The 17,492-nt window shown below is 34.2% G+C and overlaps 1 pseudogene; it reads left to right on the forward strand.

The window, feature by feature from the left end:
* Positions 1 to 1,729: 1,729 nt before the first annotated feature.
* On the forward strand, positions 1,730 to 13,870 carry LOC107871970 (annotated as a pseudogene).
* The last annotated feature ends 3,622 nt before the right edge of the window (positions 13,871 to 17,492 follow it).

Consider the following 17,492-nt stretch of genomic DNA (forward strand, 5'->3'; position numbering starts at 1 on the left):
GCATTGTTTTTAATGTACTGAATCCGTTTCTATTAGTTATCATTGTTCTCCTTTACATGTAATTTAAGAAATTATAAATAAAAAGTATTCTATCCGTTCTTAAATATTTTTCACCCTAAAATAGATATCCACAAACTTGTCATTTTTAAAAAACCAAGATAAAATTATTTTTTATTTTCATTTTTATCCTTAGTTATAAATATAACAAATATTAATGTAATTTTTTAAAAAAAGAATTAAATTAAAAGAAATTAATAACTAAGGATAATTATAACATGATAAGTTATCCTCTAAGATAATACTTCCAGCACCTCGTATTACTTGGCATGTTCGCCTTTTGCACATTTTTTAATGAGAAATTAATAAGGAGTACAAATTAACTAATATGACCCTATTAAACTCGCATTAAATATTGTAATTATCTATTAAAGTTAATTACTTTTTCATTAAATTATTAAGGGTAAAGTTTGAAAAATATATCTATTTATCTCTTGATTCTTTAAACATGTCATTTATTTTAAGATAAAATTTTTAACAAATATATTAAGTAATATGAGACTAACTGAGTATATTTTTTTAAGGGATGTTCAAAATAAACATGATACGAGTATTTAAGAACATTGGGAGTATAATTATACTAATTTACCCCTAAGAAATTTTATTAGAACCTTACGGAACATACATTTTCAAAAATAATTAGTTTTTTCATGTATTTCAATTTATGGGGCGTAATTTAAATCAGTACGACTGTTCAGAAAGAAAAAAAAAAAATTGGTGGTATAAAATAAATTATACATAATTTTGTGGTTATGAATTATTTTATTAAGGATAAAATAGACATTTTAAAGTTAAAATGTTACTAAGCTGGAGTTTTGAATATAGATTTTCAAATATTTTTGAAAAATTATTTTTGAGTCAAGATATGGGTGAAGTTTCATCAGGTGTTTGACCATAATTTTGGGGGAAAATGAGTAGTAGTTTTTTTAAGAAATATGATTTATATCCAGAAGTTTTAAAAATTACTAAAATTATTCATAACTTTGTATTATCATTTTATAATGAACATGTTTCATGATAAAAGCTAAACCCATATTATAAGCTTCAACTTCCTCATAAACAATTTCACACATTGTAGGATTTACGGAAATTTTCTCAACTCACAAAGGAAAATCTAATTTTTTTTTTTTTTGCTTTACATTACTTTTAACAAGTGTTATGCAATATACTATTACATACTTGAGTCAAATACCAAAATTTATTAATGGATTTTGTTGGTAAATAGATATTAGTTCGAATTAATAAATGGTGGAATATTTTTATAAAATATAAAAAAATTGGGGTAAAATTTAAATTTTCAAAAATTCTCAAATAATAGAGATTGGCCCAAAAATGAAATTTTTTAGTATTTAAAAATTTGAATTATTCAACAAAAATATTTGTCAAATAATCAAAAATTATATGGCCAAACACTTTTTGTCAATTTTTTTCCAAATATTATTTATAATATCTGTGACCAAATGTTAAGTCAGATAGAAATGTGTTGATTCTTTTTAGAACTTCTTTTTAAAACTAATTAAAAAGTATAATGGGTCACATAAATTGATAGTGATAAAATGAAAAATTATACTTACTAATTATTTCTATTTTAATTTTGTGAAATTGACAAGTAATCCGCACTACTTTTTTTTTTTTTTTTTGGAAGCATCCGCACAACTATTTGCAGTAAAGTGGATTTTTTTTTTCCTATTCTTCTTGAAATGTGCTTCCATTTTTCTTGTATTTCCCCAAGATCAGTTCTTTTTGGACGATTCTGTAACTAATTAGATTCTTTATTGATCTGGGGTTAAGCGAAACCAACAGTTATGAGAGTCTATCATCACAGAAGTGGCACAATGGCTGTTTGTTTTTTGCTGCTTTTGCCCATTTTCTTTCCCAGTCTTTTCACTCCTTTGAGCCATGCCTCACCCTCCATTTTCTCTGTATGTCTTCCATTGTCTCTCTATGTTAATTTTTCTTGCTTTATGGCAGTGAAGTGTTATCGAGATAGGAGGACTTTATTTTGTATCAGTATGTTATTGTTTGTCGTATTACTTAGGATAGTCTTTGTTTATATTATTATTTGGTGCGTTAATAGTATTATTTCTTGTTCCTTTAGCCAGGGTCTATCAGAATTATGTTGGCATTTTCTTTATGGACCGTAACTTCCCACTTATCCACTCAACTTGAATTTCAAATTCAAGATTATCTATAACTGTGGCCGCTCTGCCCAACTGCTTTTGATGAACGCCCAGTATAAAAGAGAAATTCTGACTGGTCCCAAAGCATAAAATATCTCTCGAAAATTCACACCATCTACCATAAGATATTCTGAGTGTTTAGAAAACTCACCGGAAGTGGAAAACAAAATCCGACGACGCCAACGCTCCGACGAACTTCAACAATGGCTGGAGGTATGTCAAAATCTCTATTTCCGCTGCGCTACTGCTCTGTTATCTCTTACATTTGGTATCAAAGCGTTTGAAATTTACCTCTGCCTTGTTAATTTTCGGAGTAGAAACCTTGTTCAAAAAAAAAAATGGTGTTCTGATTTTCAGATCTGTGTTTTTGAATCTTTGATACAAATTGGTGTTAGAAATTATCAGAAAACAAATTTCTATCAATTTTTGTGAATTTTGTATCTTTTTTCGGCGTCTGAAAAGGTAAATACGAACTAATTTTGCAACTGAATTTTCTTTGGAGACGAAGAAGATGACCGTATGTGATTCTTTTTCTTTACAGTTAATGAGTGAATAATATGAGATATTCACATGTGAAAGCTTTTAATATATGGGATCCAGTTTATGTTTTTTTCTTTTACATTTATTGGAAAAGTCAACTGGCAATAGTTACTTTGGAGTTTTTCAGGATATGTACTTGTACCTTTCTTGGTCACATAATGGTGCCATTAATATATGTAGTATTAAATTGGCAAATTTGAGATTATTCTGTCATTATTTGTTCATTGTATGCATAATATTTGTTACTTTGAAAATTTTCTAGTACATGATATTTAATTTTATTACATGATATTTAGTAATAAAATATTATATGTGATAATATAATTTTATTTGAATTAAGACTTAGCCACAACAATCTTAATTTAGTAAGATTATATATTATTATAGAGTCACATAAGACATATAATAAGAACTAATGTTAGTAATCTATAATTGTTTAATTGAAAATTAGCCACAACATCTTTAATTAAATAAATTTTTAAGTTTAAGCTTACATAAAGAATATTTAGACATTAGAGTTGTAATTGATTATGCACGATATAGTAGCTTAAGAACCTTTATTATTGGGTTGCATAATTAATTAGGATAAAATGTTAAATACTTTTCATAATTACCCACGGGAATTATGAATGAGAATTTAATAGTTTTATCGTCAAGATAGAATATCATGCTAGTCAACGGTAATTCTATCATAAAAAATGAGTCTAATTGAATTAAAAATTTAGCCCATAGGCAATTTTTATGTCAATAGATTCAATTTTATATTATTTTCCTCAAATTTACTAAGCATGTGTTTATGTATGTATATTTTTGCAGTTATGCAACCTGCAAATTTCTCTGATATTTGTGATATTCCCGAATTAAATGGTGAGAATTATAAGATCTGGAAGGAAAGAATTCTCCTTCACTTAGGGTGCATGGACATTGATTATGCTATCAAAAAAGACGAACCACATATTGATGAAAATAGCACTCAAGCTGAGATTGCTCTTTATGATCAATGGGAGCGCTCTAACCGTTTGAGTGTTATGTTCATTAAGACCAAGATCTCTGCTGGTATTCGTGGTTCTGTCGAACAACATAACAATGTCAAGACATTACTGAAGGCTATTGATGAACAATTTGAGACTTCAGATAAGGCACTTGTCAGCACCTTAATTATGAAATTCTCATCAATGAGGCTCACCTGTGTGAGAGGTGTGCGTGAGCATATCATGAAAATACGAGACTTAGCGGCTCAACTAAAGACTCTTGAGGTTGAAATGTCTGAAACTTTTCTTGTGCACTATATTTTGAATACTCTGCCTGTACAGTATGGCCCCTTTAAGATGTCTTATAACACACATAAGGATAAATGGTCTATTAATGAACTTATGGCCATGTGTGTTCAAGAAGAGGGTTGATTGCTGTTGGAAATAGGAGAAAGTGCATTCACGACTACTCAAGGACAGAAGTCTCATCAAGCCAATAAAAAGTTGAGGAAAGGCTCCACTTGACTCTGACATCAAAAAAGAATTCAAGTGTCGCTTCTGTGGAAAGAAGTGGCACATAAAGAAAGACTGTGTCAAGTTTCAACGATAGCTTGAGAAGAAAGGTACTTCTATTTCTCTTGTTTGTTATGAAGCTAATATGATTGATGTTAATCATAACACGTGGTTGATTGATTCTGCTTCTACAATCCACATTACGAATTCCTTGCAGGACTTAAAAAATCTGCGAAAGCCTGTAGGAGCTAAGCGAAGCATCTATCAGGAAACAAGATGCAGTCGCGTGTAAAAGCTATTGGAACATGCAATTTAGTTCTTAGTAGTGGTTTTATTTTAGAGTTGGAAAAGACCTTTTACGTTCCTAACTTTTCTAGGAATTTAATTTCAGTATCAAGACTTGTACCTTTGGGATACTCCTTCTTTCTAGAAGGTTATTCTAATCTATTTTATAAATCTAAACTTGTTGGATATGGTACACTGTCTGATGGTCTTTTCTCTCTTGATTTGCAAAATGATTCCACTCATAATGTTATGCATGTCCAAACTGGCATTAAACGATGTGTTATGAATGAAAATTCTTCTATTTTGTGGCATCGAAGATTGGGACATATCTCCCTAGATAGAATTAAGAGATTAGTAAATGATGGAGTACTTAGTATTTAGATTTTACTGATTTCAATACTTGTGTTGACTGCATTAAAGGCAAGCAGACAAACAAGTCAAAGAAAGGTGCCAAGAAGAGTTCAAACATATTAGAAATCATACATTCAGATATATGTTGTCCAGATATGGATGCATATGGTCAGAAATACTTTATCACCTTTATAGATGACTACTCACGATATATGTATCTCTATGGTAGGTACACTGAGGATGGACAAACACAAGGTCCATTTGCGAAATTTCTTCAGGAAAATGGGATTGTTGCCCAATACACTATGCCTGGTTCTCCAGATCAAAATGGTGTAGCAGAAAGAAGAAATTGAACATTAATGGATATGGTGCGTAGTATGTTAAGTAGCTCTAAGCTGCCTATGTCCTTGTGGATTGAAGCTCTTAAGACCAAAGTGTATATATTAAATCGAGTTCCAACCAAGGCTGTCCTAAAGACACCTTTTGAATTGTTCAAAGTTTGGAAACCGAGTTTAACACATATTCGCGTGTGGGGATGCCCGTCTGAAGTAAGAATTTACAATCCACAAGAAAAGAAACTGAATCCTAGGACCATTAGAGGATATTTTATTGGATATGCTGAAAGGTCTAAAGGATACAGATTCTATTGTCCATCTAACAACACCAGGATTGTGGAATCAAGAAATGCAAAATTTCTTGAAAATGACTTAATTAGTGGGAGTGATCAACTTCAAAATACAATTTCTGTTAGAGATCGACCTTCCACTTCAAGTCAACGATTGATTATCGTACATAACACCCCTCAAGTACAATTGGGTATTGCACAAGTCAATGAAATTCCACAAGCTGCTGAAAATGTTCAAGTACATCAAGTTCAAATGATTCCAAAAATTATTGAGCAACTAGTTGAACAACATGATCCTCAGGAAAATATTGGTGCAACATTAAGAAGACTACTAGAGAAAGAAAATCAGCAATTCCTAGTGATTATGTTGTGTATTTGCAGGAATCTGACATTGGAATTGAAAATGAACCCAAGTCTTTTCCACAAGCCATGGATTGCAAAGTCAGAATTGTGGTCCAGTGCCATGAAAGAAAAGATGAATTCCATGAAAAGCAATGAAGTTTGGGATCTTGTCGAGTTGCCTAATGGTGTAAAAGCCATTGGATGTAAGTGGGTCTTTAAAACTAAAAAGGACTCATCAGGCAATATTGAAAGATATAAAGCAAGACTTGTTGCTAAAGGATTCAATCAAAAGGAAGGAATTGACTATATAGAGACATTTTCTCCTGTGTCGAAAAAGGATTCCTTGCGCATTATATTGGCATTAATAGCCTATTTTGACTTAGAATTGCAACAGATGGATGTGAAAACCGCATTTCTCAATGGTGATCTAGAGGAAGATGTTTATATGAAACAACCTGAAGGTTTCTCCTCTAGTGAAGGTGAGCAATTGATATGTAAGTTAAAGAAATCCATATATGGACTAAAACAAGCCTCTTGTCAATGGTATTTGAAATTTCACAATGTCATCTCTTCATTCAACTTTGTTGAGAACATTATGGATCAATGTATATACCAGAAAGTCAGTGGGAGTAAAATATGCTTTCTAATTCTATATGTGATGATATCTTGCTTGCATCCAATGATAAGGGAATGATACATGATGTGAAACAATTTCTCTCTAAAAGTTTTGATATGAAAGATATAAGTGATACGTCTTATGTCATTGGCATTAAGATTCATCGAGATAGACATCAAGGTATCTTAGGTTTATCTCAAGAAGCCTATATCAATTAAATTTTAGAGAGGTTTCGAATGAAAGATTGTTCACCAAGTGTAGCTCCTATTGTTAAGGGTGACAAGTTCAACTTGAATCAATGCCCGAAAAAACGATCTTGAGAGGGAACAAATGAAAGACATTCCATACGCTTCTGCTATTGGAAGCTTGATGTATGCTCAGGTTTGTACAAGACCTGACATAGCATTTGGTGTTGGAATGTTAGAAAGATATCAGAGTAATCCAGGTCTTGACCACTGAGAGCTGCAAAGAAAGTCTTGACATATCTTCAAGAGACGAAAGATTACATGCTTATGTACAAACGATCAGATGACTTGGAAGTCATTGGTTACTCTGATTCAGACTTTGCTAGTTGTGTTGATTCACGAAAAATCAACTTCTGGATACATTTTTATGTTAGCCGGTGGAGCTATATCTTGGAGGAGTGCCAAACAGACTTTGATTACTACTTCTGCTATGGAGGCTGAGTTCGTTTCTTGTTTTGAGGCTACCTCACATGGCATGGTTAAAGAGTTTCATTTCTGGGCTGAGAATTGTTGACTCTATCCCTAAGCCATTAAGGTTATATTGTGACAATTCAGCTGCTGTGTTTTTGGCTAAGAATAACAAAAGTGGTAGTCGAAGCAAGCATATCGACATCAAGTATCTAGCCATAAGAGAACGTGTTAAAGATAAGAAGGTGGTCATTGAACAAGTCATCACTGAAGTGATGTTAGCTGATCCTTTAACTAAAGGCATGCCACCGCAGAAATTTAAGGATCATGTAGTCACAATGGGACTTAGTTCTACTATGTAAATTTTCGTTGTAACAATGAATGTCGATGAAACTTTATTTTATATGATATTTCTCTTATTTGAAACTATATGCACATTCAGTTTGTTTTGAGAAATGTCACTGAAGTATGAACCTAGAATAAATATTGAGTTTATTCATTAAGTAATAAGGGCTGAGGCTTAGAGGCATAACACATTGTGATACATGAAAGATTCTGCTCGCTTTAGAGGAACTATCGTCATCATTCATGTCTTATGCTTCACATATGGGATGAGAACATACGGACCAAGTGGGAGAATGTTGGCATTTTCTTTATGGCCCGTAACTTCCCACTTATCCACTTAACTTGAATTTCAAATTCAAGATTCTCTATAACTGTTGCCGCTCCCTTATCTAAAAGAACTGTCCAATTGCTTTTGATGGACGAGCAGTATAAAAGAGGAATTTTGGATGGTTCCTAAGCATAGAAAATCTCTCAAAAATTCTCACCATCTATAATAAGATATTCTGAGTGGTTAGAAGACTCACCGAAAGTGGAAAACAAAATCCGACGACGCCAACGCTCCGACGAACTTCGACAATGGCTGGAGGTATGTCAAAATCTCTATTTCCGCTGCGTTACTGCTCTGTTATCTCTTACAATTTACTCTCTCTATCTCACCATCTAAGGTAGTGGTATGGAGTGGTATATTTACTCTCTCCAAACCTCACTTTGTCGGAATATACTGTCTATGTTGTTGTTGTTGTATGGTAGTGGAGTTATGTCTTGCTTCATAGTATTAGCCTTAATTCTTGTAGTTTCTTACTTTTTATTTCTATCGTGATCTTGTTGTTTATTGTGTTTCGATTATGGGATTATTTTGTTGCTGTTATTGTTAATTTCCTAATTGTGCTCAAGTGCTTTCCTTTTTTGTTTCTATGTTTTCTTCACTATCTTTTTTTTAATAGCCGGGGTGTTCGAGCCAACTTACGTGCACCTCAACTAATTCATAGATACCTGTCACCTTAGATGGAAAGAAATCACCTAGTGTTTTTTTTTTTGTCTCTGTTGGGATTTAAACATGAGACCTCATTATTCTCATCCACTTCATTGACCACTAGGTCACACCCTTAGTTTCTCTTCACTGTCATTTTTCCTTTTCATAACTACTTTGATTTGCTGCACTTGAGCCGAGGATCTTTTCATAACTACTTTGATTTGCTGCAATTGAGTTGAGGGTCCTTTGAAAACAACCTCTCTACCTCCACCAAGTAGGGTTAAGGTGTGCGTGAACTCTACCCTCTCCAAACCCCAATTGTGGGATTTCACTGGGTATGTTCTTCTTGTTGTTATGCCATTTAAAATTTAAAGAATCTATGACAAATTATTGAGTATTGTTATGAAACAACTATAAAAGGAATAGAATAAATATTCCACCTAAGTGGAAAGAAAAGAAGGAATTGAAAAAGGAAAAAGCGTAGCTATTGTGAAGCTTAGAGAGGCAGAAGGGGAAATCGCCCGTAAGAGTTTCTCAACAGTAGGTTAGCTTTGCAGCTTAACTTTTTCTATTGGTGGGGATTGTTGGATACATCTGATCAATAGAACACGGGAGGATTGATGAGCTAGATGTTTGGTTTAGCGGTAAGAGCCTAGCGTGTGATATATATGTTCGGCGCATGTCATGCGCTTGGCCCTTCCGCTGATAAAAAGTCTGCTTGTGCTATTTTTCCTTTCACCGTTTGGGTTCATTGAGGTCTGTTGGGAATGAAAGAAAATTGTTGGGAATGAAAGAAAATTGTTCCTGGGGATGCGAAGGTAATGTGGAAAAGCATAAAACTGCCATCTTTGAAGAGAAAATTGTAATGCAGTAAGAGTAGATCCTATGGAAGCAGGGGCAGAACTACGTTATAATTTGGGGTGCTCCGGCACCCACTAAACTCGATGCGGAATAGGTATAATTACATAGAAAATATACAAAAATAGGTATAAAACATATAAAAGCACTCACTCTAACAAAAAGTTGGTTGGGTGTACTGGCATTTAGGTTGATCTTAAGGTGCTTCACTTGGAAGTGTTGATTCGAGTTCGAACCTCATCGAGGTCATTGTTTATTTTTTCTTAGCTTTTTAATTTTTTAAGCACCCACTATTCTTAAATTCTGGGTCTGCCATTATATGGAGGATCAATTGAAGGGGTTGGATTGTAAAAAACTTGTATGCCATATTTATTCTTGGGGTGTAGAATGGGAAGTGGAAGGGCGATTAGAGAAGTTGAAACCAGAGAGTGCTTGGTAGTCAGTTTTAATAGCTTCCTGGAAATGCATTATCCGTGTTTATCATTCTTTATGAAAGTTATAGGCATGATTCACCAAACAAAAACTTCTAGTCAACGTTTCAAAGATTTACCTTCATTCGTGTTTGGAACTATTGAAGATGAATCTAGATGATGCTATACATAAGCTGAAATAAAAGTCACATGCTTTCCTTGACTGGACTCCTAATTCTCTGAAAACAGTAAAACAATTGAAAAGTGGAACTCCATAGAGCAAGAGACTATGGATAAATTGGACTAAGCAACCGGTGTGAAAAGTAGATTTCTACTTCCCATTATCGTAATTCCTCCTATCTGCATTGAATGAACTTTTAACAGCTCGGGGAATACAGTCAATTGTGCGTATAAATACATGCTTTTGGTTGTCATTTCACAATTCGTCTTGTAGCATATATAGAAGTTCAATTCTTGAGGCAAGTTTTATATCTGCCATCAATTTGCATCTGCAAGAATGGAATTCTCCAAAACCCAGGCACTCACGTCTTTTAAAAAGTCTCTACTACGGCAGACTGTACGTAAACATTCATGTGTTCTCAAAATTTTACTCATGTTTCCCAGACTCTGGTTTGCTATCTTATTTGTTTCTTTTCCATTTAGGCCTCCGAAGAACAGTCTGACCTTTGGATGCCTTTGGCCTTCCAAGGATGGAAACCCTGTACTGAATCTGTCGCAGCCTCGAGTGAGTATCTATGATCCGTATTTAGATGGACCATCTGTTTCGAGGATTTCTGGGCAGCAATCTTTCATTTCGTTGCATCAACTTGATCTTTACTGTACCCTTTTTTCTAATTTACTGTAACTTAAACGCATGGAGCATTACCTGAAAAATCTGAAGGATACATTCAAGTGTTCCTCAATGGAGGGTTAAATCAACAAAGGATGGCGGTGCGTATCATAAATTTTCATAGTTTATGGGGACAATATATGATAAATGTGTTTTATAGGAATATTTTACCATAGATGTCATTTCTCAAGTTACTTAACAAGCTGCTGTGAGATGATTACTGACATATGTATTTCATGAACAAGATCTGTGATGCAGTTGTTGTTGCCAAGATTCTGAATGCCACACTGGTGATCCCTTATTTGGATGTGAATCGTGTTTGGCAAGATTCAAGGTCTCTGTAATATATTGCTATATTGATTATTGAGTTTCATTTTTCAAATACATATTACAAGGTCTTTTCTCAAATAACGGTGGCTTCGGAGCCAACTTATGCACACCTCGACTATCCTAGTAGGTACATAATACAAGCTATCTGCCTCTTCTTACAGCACATTCAAGGATATCTTTGATATGGATCATTTCATCAATGCCTTGAAAGATTATATATCAATTGTTAAAGAGCTTCCAGATGAATTCTCTTGGAGCACAAGAGTATTATGCAACTGCCATTCGACCAACCAGAATCAAGACAGCACCAGTTCATGCTTCTGCAAACTGGTATTTGGAGAATGTATTACTGTCCTGCAGAGGTAGCCCACTTGATTTATTTTTCTTTTAAAATTTTTAGGTTGAATTTATTTGGTATTGGTAGCGACACATGTGTTCACTTTCTTCATAACGGAGATGACAAATCAAAAGGACAAGGCTTAATTCCTTAGAGTATTCAAAGTGCCTTTGACGGACTAAAACCTAGCTCAAGCATTGGTTTTGTTTTTTTCACAGTAGACGTAATGCTATTTACCAAGAGTATGACTGCTAGATATCGAGAGTTTCAGAGAGCTTATGAACTTTTAGAAAAGCTCTTCTAAAATTCTACAGCCTAGCACTAGCTGTCTAGCTGCAGTTATTGTTATGCTAGATATAATGACATTCGGTTATAATACCTACAAACAGATGATTGCATATTTTCTTCATGTGAGTTACTTTAATTAATCAATAGGAACCGTATTTTGCAGCCTTGGGTTCAAGTCTCTCATCGGTAAGCGCCCTTCAACCCTTTAGGAACATCCAGGGGAATTGCTAGACTTGGGGTTGTCCCATCGACTTCTATTAGAATAGACTCGAAATGGGAAGCCCCTAGCGAAAGAAGTGCGGCTTCAAGTCACGCGACTAGAAGTGTGTTTTCTCAAGTCTTTCTCTCCTTTCGGAAGCAGAAAGGGCTATGACCTTATGTTAAGCTTACTGCCTACATAGGCAACTTGGCAAATAGTTTGCCTAGGTTTGGAGTCAGCTCGTTAAAATAACATTTTTGTTTTTTCATAAAAAATGATTCAGTTACGGGATTGCTGCAATAGCACCGTTTTCTCACCGATTGACGTTTGACAACTTGCCCAAGTACTTCCAACACCTTCGGTGTAAAGTGAACTTTCAAGCACTAGTCTTTGTTCCTCACATAAGACATCTTAGAGATGTCCTTGTCAATCGCCTCAGAGATTCTTCTACCAAAGCCACTATGGTTGGTGGTAACTACCTAAAAAAGGTCACTGAGAAATACAAACAAGGATCAGGGAAGTTTGTTGTTCTTCACCTTCGCTTTGATAAGGTAAAACACTCTTTCTTTTAGCAGTTACAGGATTATTCTTAACATTTTGCTCTTCGCATTACAATGACTATCTGTTTGAAGGGCTCTGGAAGTTTTAATTTAAGGATCCACAATGTAACCTTGTTTTTGTAACAGGATATGGCTGCACATTCAGCCTGTGATTTTGGTGGTGGAAAGGCAGAAAAACTGGCATTAGCTAAATATAGGCAAGTGATTTGGCAGGGAAGGGTCCTCAACTCTCAATTTACTGATGAAGAGTTGAGAAGTCAAGGACGGTGCCCGTTGACCCCAGAAGAAATTGGATTACTGCTAGCAGCTTTGGGATTTGATAATAGCACTCGATTATATCTTGCCTCCCATAAGGTCACCACTCGATTATATCTTTTAAATATCTTGTGTGGTGTTGAGGTGCTAGATTATCTTAAGCCTGTATCATTGCCTTCTGAAGTTACTCTTTTTATGTCATCGTTTCCAGGTTTACGGTGGGGAAGTCCGAATCTCAACCTTGAGAAGTTTGTTTCCTTTGATGGATGACAGCAAGAGCCTTGCCTCTTCTGATGAAAGAGCTTTTATTAAAGGGAAGGCTTCTTTACTAGCTGCAGTTGATTATTACATCAGCATGCACAGCGATGTTTTCATCTCATCTTCCCCAGGAAATATGCACAATGCAATGGTAATTTTGAGTTCGAAGGTAGCTTTATATTACATCATAACATAGGCCTATTTCCTTTTCATTGCAGACTAGAATTTGTTTGGTTAACCTGTAGATCAGACCGAGTTGAACTTTGTATCCAAGAACCAAACCTTGTTTGAGATTTATTTTGAATACCATACAACTTGAAATCAACAGGTGGGGCATATCTGAAGACAATAAGGCCTAATATGGCTTTATTGGGCCATCTTTTCCTGATTAAAACACTGAATTAGCCTGAGTTCCAAGAAGCAATTGTGGCAGGGCACAAGAACCGGCAAGGGCAAATCAAACTTCGCAAACCCAATCAATCAGTATAATACTTATCCTGCTCCCGATTGCATGTACCAGGGTTAAAGATTACCTACATCGATGGCTGTGAATGCCTTAAGATCTTTGTTGACATTAAAGAATCGTTCGTGCCTCTATAGTTAAACTAAAAGGCTAATCCTTTTATCTATCTATCACACTAAAATTACTGCTGTTGTGGAATGTGTTACAATCTGGTACTAGTCCTGTCATGACCATTATACAGAAAGCATCTTTGGCCAGATATATCTATATTTTAGCAGTTCTATGAAGCACTGCAATGAATTACTCTAAAGGATGTTTCTTTTGGCTATGGTAGACAAAAAAAAGGGCAGCCCGATGGACCAAGCTCCCGCAAATGACCGTACTGTACGCAATCTTACCTTGCATTTCTACAAGGGGTTGTTCCCACGACTCATATCCGCACGTGGCAACAACTTTATCAGTTTCGCCAAGGCTCCCTTGCTATGGTAGAAAACTAGAAATGATCAACTTACCAAATGATAGATAGTGAATGAAATTGTTTTTTGATCGACTTTTTAGAGTATCTTTGTAGGTGCAGATCAAGTGAAATGATATTATTATCGTATGATAGATTCTCAAGAGTGTACGTCATTGTAAAACATTTGAAGGATCTTCTCATCAAATTTGCAAAAGAAAAGTCGTTGTATGGATGTGCTAGCTTTACCCTATTAGCAGTGGCATACACAAGATTTTTCGTTACCGGTGGCTGGTGTCTTTGAAAAGCTAACCAATCACTGCCATAACAAGCGGAATTATTTTCTTTACTTTTTCAATATTTTCATTTTGTTTATCATCTATTTATATGTATCTATCTAATTAAAAAATCGATGAAACGGTGTTTTTTGATATAGCTTGTGGTAAGGTATATCTGCGCTTGCACGTATAAAATGAGCCAAAAATATAACAAGGGATTTAAAAACAAAAAAAAAATGCAAGAATTTTGCAAATGGAATTTGAATTTTGCAGAGACGTGATCCTTGATAGGAGGTGTGGAAGACGCGAATTTAGGTAGAGGGCTAGTGGGCAGGTGTTGTCCTTACTAGTAGGAAAGAATGTTTTGTTTGACGATTTTACTGGTAGTGTAAGTGTTGTGAATGTGTTTTGTAGTTTCTTATTCATGGTGTTTTGAGTATGTTTGTGATTTTGTATAGGTGTTCATTATATTACTCTGTAGGTGTCTTGTTTCTTCTATTATCTAGTGGTGTGTTACCATATATATGTTGTTTGTTTTTATGTTCTTTGTTTGGTATACTTAATTTGAGGTAGTGGTATGAACTGCGTACACTTTACCCTCTCCAAACCCCAATTTGTATGAATACACTGAGGGGTTGTTTGGTACAATGTTTGGAAAAAAAATAATGCATACATTAGTTAATGTTTACTACTAGTACCTTGTTTGGTACCATTTTTAACCTATGTATAACTAATGCATGCATTAGTTATACACTCTATTGTGTATTGAGGTGTGTATTAGTAATACACACAGTTTTTCATGTATTACTAATACGAAGACTTTAAACACATGTATTAACTTAATAGATGACTAATTTATCCCTTCTTTTCATCTTTTTCTGCTCTCCATTAATCTGTAGAGAGCTCTCCATTATAGGATCTTGCTCCGACTGCATCCTCAAGTTATAAAAGAAATTTGTAAATTTTACGGCTTCAATATTTCTAATATTTGATTCAGCAATCTGCGATATTTGCTAGGATCTAGCTAAAGCCAATTGATACGTAGAGAGCTCAACTTGAAAGACTGAGGATATTTTTGTAAATGAGTATTATTTTTAAATAATTTATTGCACATTATTTTTAATACATCACACCAAATCGTGTATAAAAAATAATGTGAACATAAATAATACCAGCATAACTAATACAAACATTATTAATGCAAGCACTACTAATATAATTTATTCAACATTATTCTTATACACTTTATCAAATGACCCCAGAGTATGTTGTGTAGCGGAAGACAATTTTTAATGAGTTTGTCACTACAACTTTTCTTTTATAAATAGGATCAAAAATTTATGTTTAGACAACAAAGGCATAATACATAAATATGACCCTAAATTTGACACCAAATTATAACATTGACCTTAAACTTTGATAGTGCACAAATAGGACCTAACTATTCAAAACCTAAACAAATATGGGCTCCGATTTTATAAGCTTCATGCGTGTAACTCACTTGCACCTACATGGATATGTAATCCAATCATACGGTGCCACGTCATTAAAAGGGCTGACATGGAGGGACTTTTGTCTTTCAATTAAACCGACGTCGTTTTGCTTCTATAAGTTAAAACGACATCGTTTTGCTATTATTATTATTATTATTATTATTATTATTATTATTATTATTATTATTATTATTATTATTATTGTTATTATTATTGTTATTATTATTGTTATTATTATTATTATTATTATTATTATTAGAGAAAATGACCAAAAGATCCTCCAAGCTTTGCCCAAAATCTCAACTACACACTTAATTTTTATGGGAGTCCGATCACCCCCCTGATCTATTTTTTCATGTATTTATCACCCCTCCAAATGTTGAGCTGGCAATGTAACCCAAATCATAGTGCCTTCGTATTTACACGCGCTGGGCCCACACCTTCCAGGTCATTTTCCTCCTAAAACGTCATATGGTCCTATTATCACCCTTTCAACCTCCTCTCTCTTCTCTCCTCTCTCCTCTCTCTTCCATTCTTCCTTCACGAAATTCCTCCATTATTACATGCAAATTTAGTTATTTTTGTGTATGAATCTACTCTTAGTGATAAAGTTTTGTGGATTTTCGAAGATTTGGCATTTGATTGCTGGTTTAATTTAGGAGAGGTACATGTTTTTTCCCTAAACTAATTTCATTGTTAATTGGGGTTTGCCCTAAGCATATGTTGACTGCTTAATAGATTTCTTTTCTTGTAAATAGCAGTTTTACCTTTATAAGGATTATTATGTCTACGGATGTAGCTGAGAGTTTGAGAGAAAAAATTAAAGAGGGTTTTTGACACGCAAATCTTCTGCTAATTTATTTGGTACTTAGGCTTCCGATGTCGATTGTTGTAACCTTTTATAGAGGAATTATTATGTCTACGTATGTAGCTGAGAGTTTGAGAGCAAAAATTAAAGAGGGTTTTTGCCTTACCCAAAAATTATTGTTGTTGTTGTGAGTTCACTGTTGGGTTAGATCTTCTTTTCTGTGGAAATTTCACCATTTACCATTCGTCATGGGTTTCTTGATTTTGCCCATCTTTGAGGAATCATCTTGTTGGTTTGGGACCAAGTTTGTGATTGAAATTTGCTGCTGACATTTATCTTTTGTATGCCTAAATTTGTCTCATTTGATGCAAAGATATCCCTCGCTCTCTTACATAATGAATTGTTTATGCTACCATATTTGTATACAGCTAAGCACAATTTTCATGTAATCAATTTATTTCTTTCTCTTCTAAGTTGTACAATGTGATATAAATTTGTGTTTTTCTTCATTGTTTAAGCATGATGTATTTGTATTAAAGTTTGTTGATACTTGATTTTTGATAATATATCTGCTATGATACTTTGTCTTATTGAGTGTTTATTGTCATCAGATCAAACATGAGTGATTTTACTTTGATTATTCTAAGATGGTACCATGGTGGAGTGTTAGATTTAACTAGTGGAGAATCGATTTATAAAGGTGAAAAAATTACAGAATCCTAGATGTTGATGTTGACAAGATGTCATATTTTGAATTGAGAGACTATATAAGAAAATTAGGATATAGCACAACATGCACCTTTAGTATTAAACCACCTAATAGTGTCATTTTGATAGATGTGGATAATGATATGGATATTTTTGAAATGATGTGTTCCTTGAAAAATGGAGATGAAGTAGATGTATTTGTCAAGCATTTAGTGGATGAACCAATTGTTGTGGACCCCCTATATTCTTAGAAAATGTAAGTGTTGGGAATATGGAGGAATCTGGTGCATCTTTTGATAATAGGCCTAACTTTATGGTAGGTAAAGACTATATAAATGCGGAGGACCCTTTTACTTCTTTTTCTACTTCACCTCCTTGCACTACCACACTTCATTTCACAACTGCAGATAGTGCTACTGCATATAGTGCTTCAGCACCTACTGTTGCACCTAGTGTTGCTACATCTACTGCTGCAGCTAGTATTGCTGCACC

Source organism: Capsicum annuum, chromosome 5, assembly GCF_002878395.1.
Source record: "Capsicum annuum cultivar UCD-10X-F1 chromosome 5, UCD10Xv1.1, whole genome shotgun sequence".
Taxonomy (NCBI): Eukaryota; Viridiplantae; Streptophyta; class Magnoliopsida; order Solanales; family Solanaceae; genus Capsicum; species Capsicum annuum.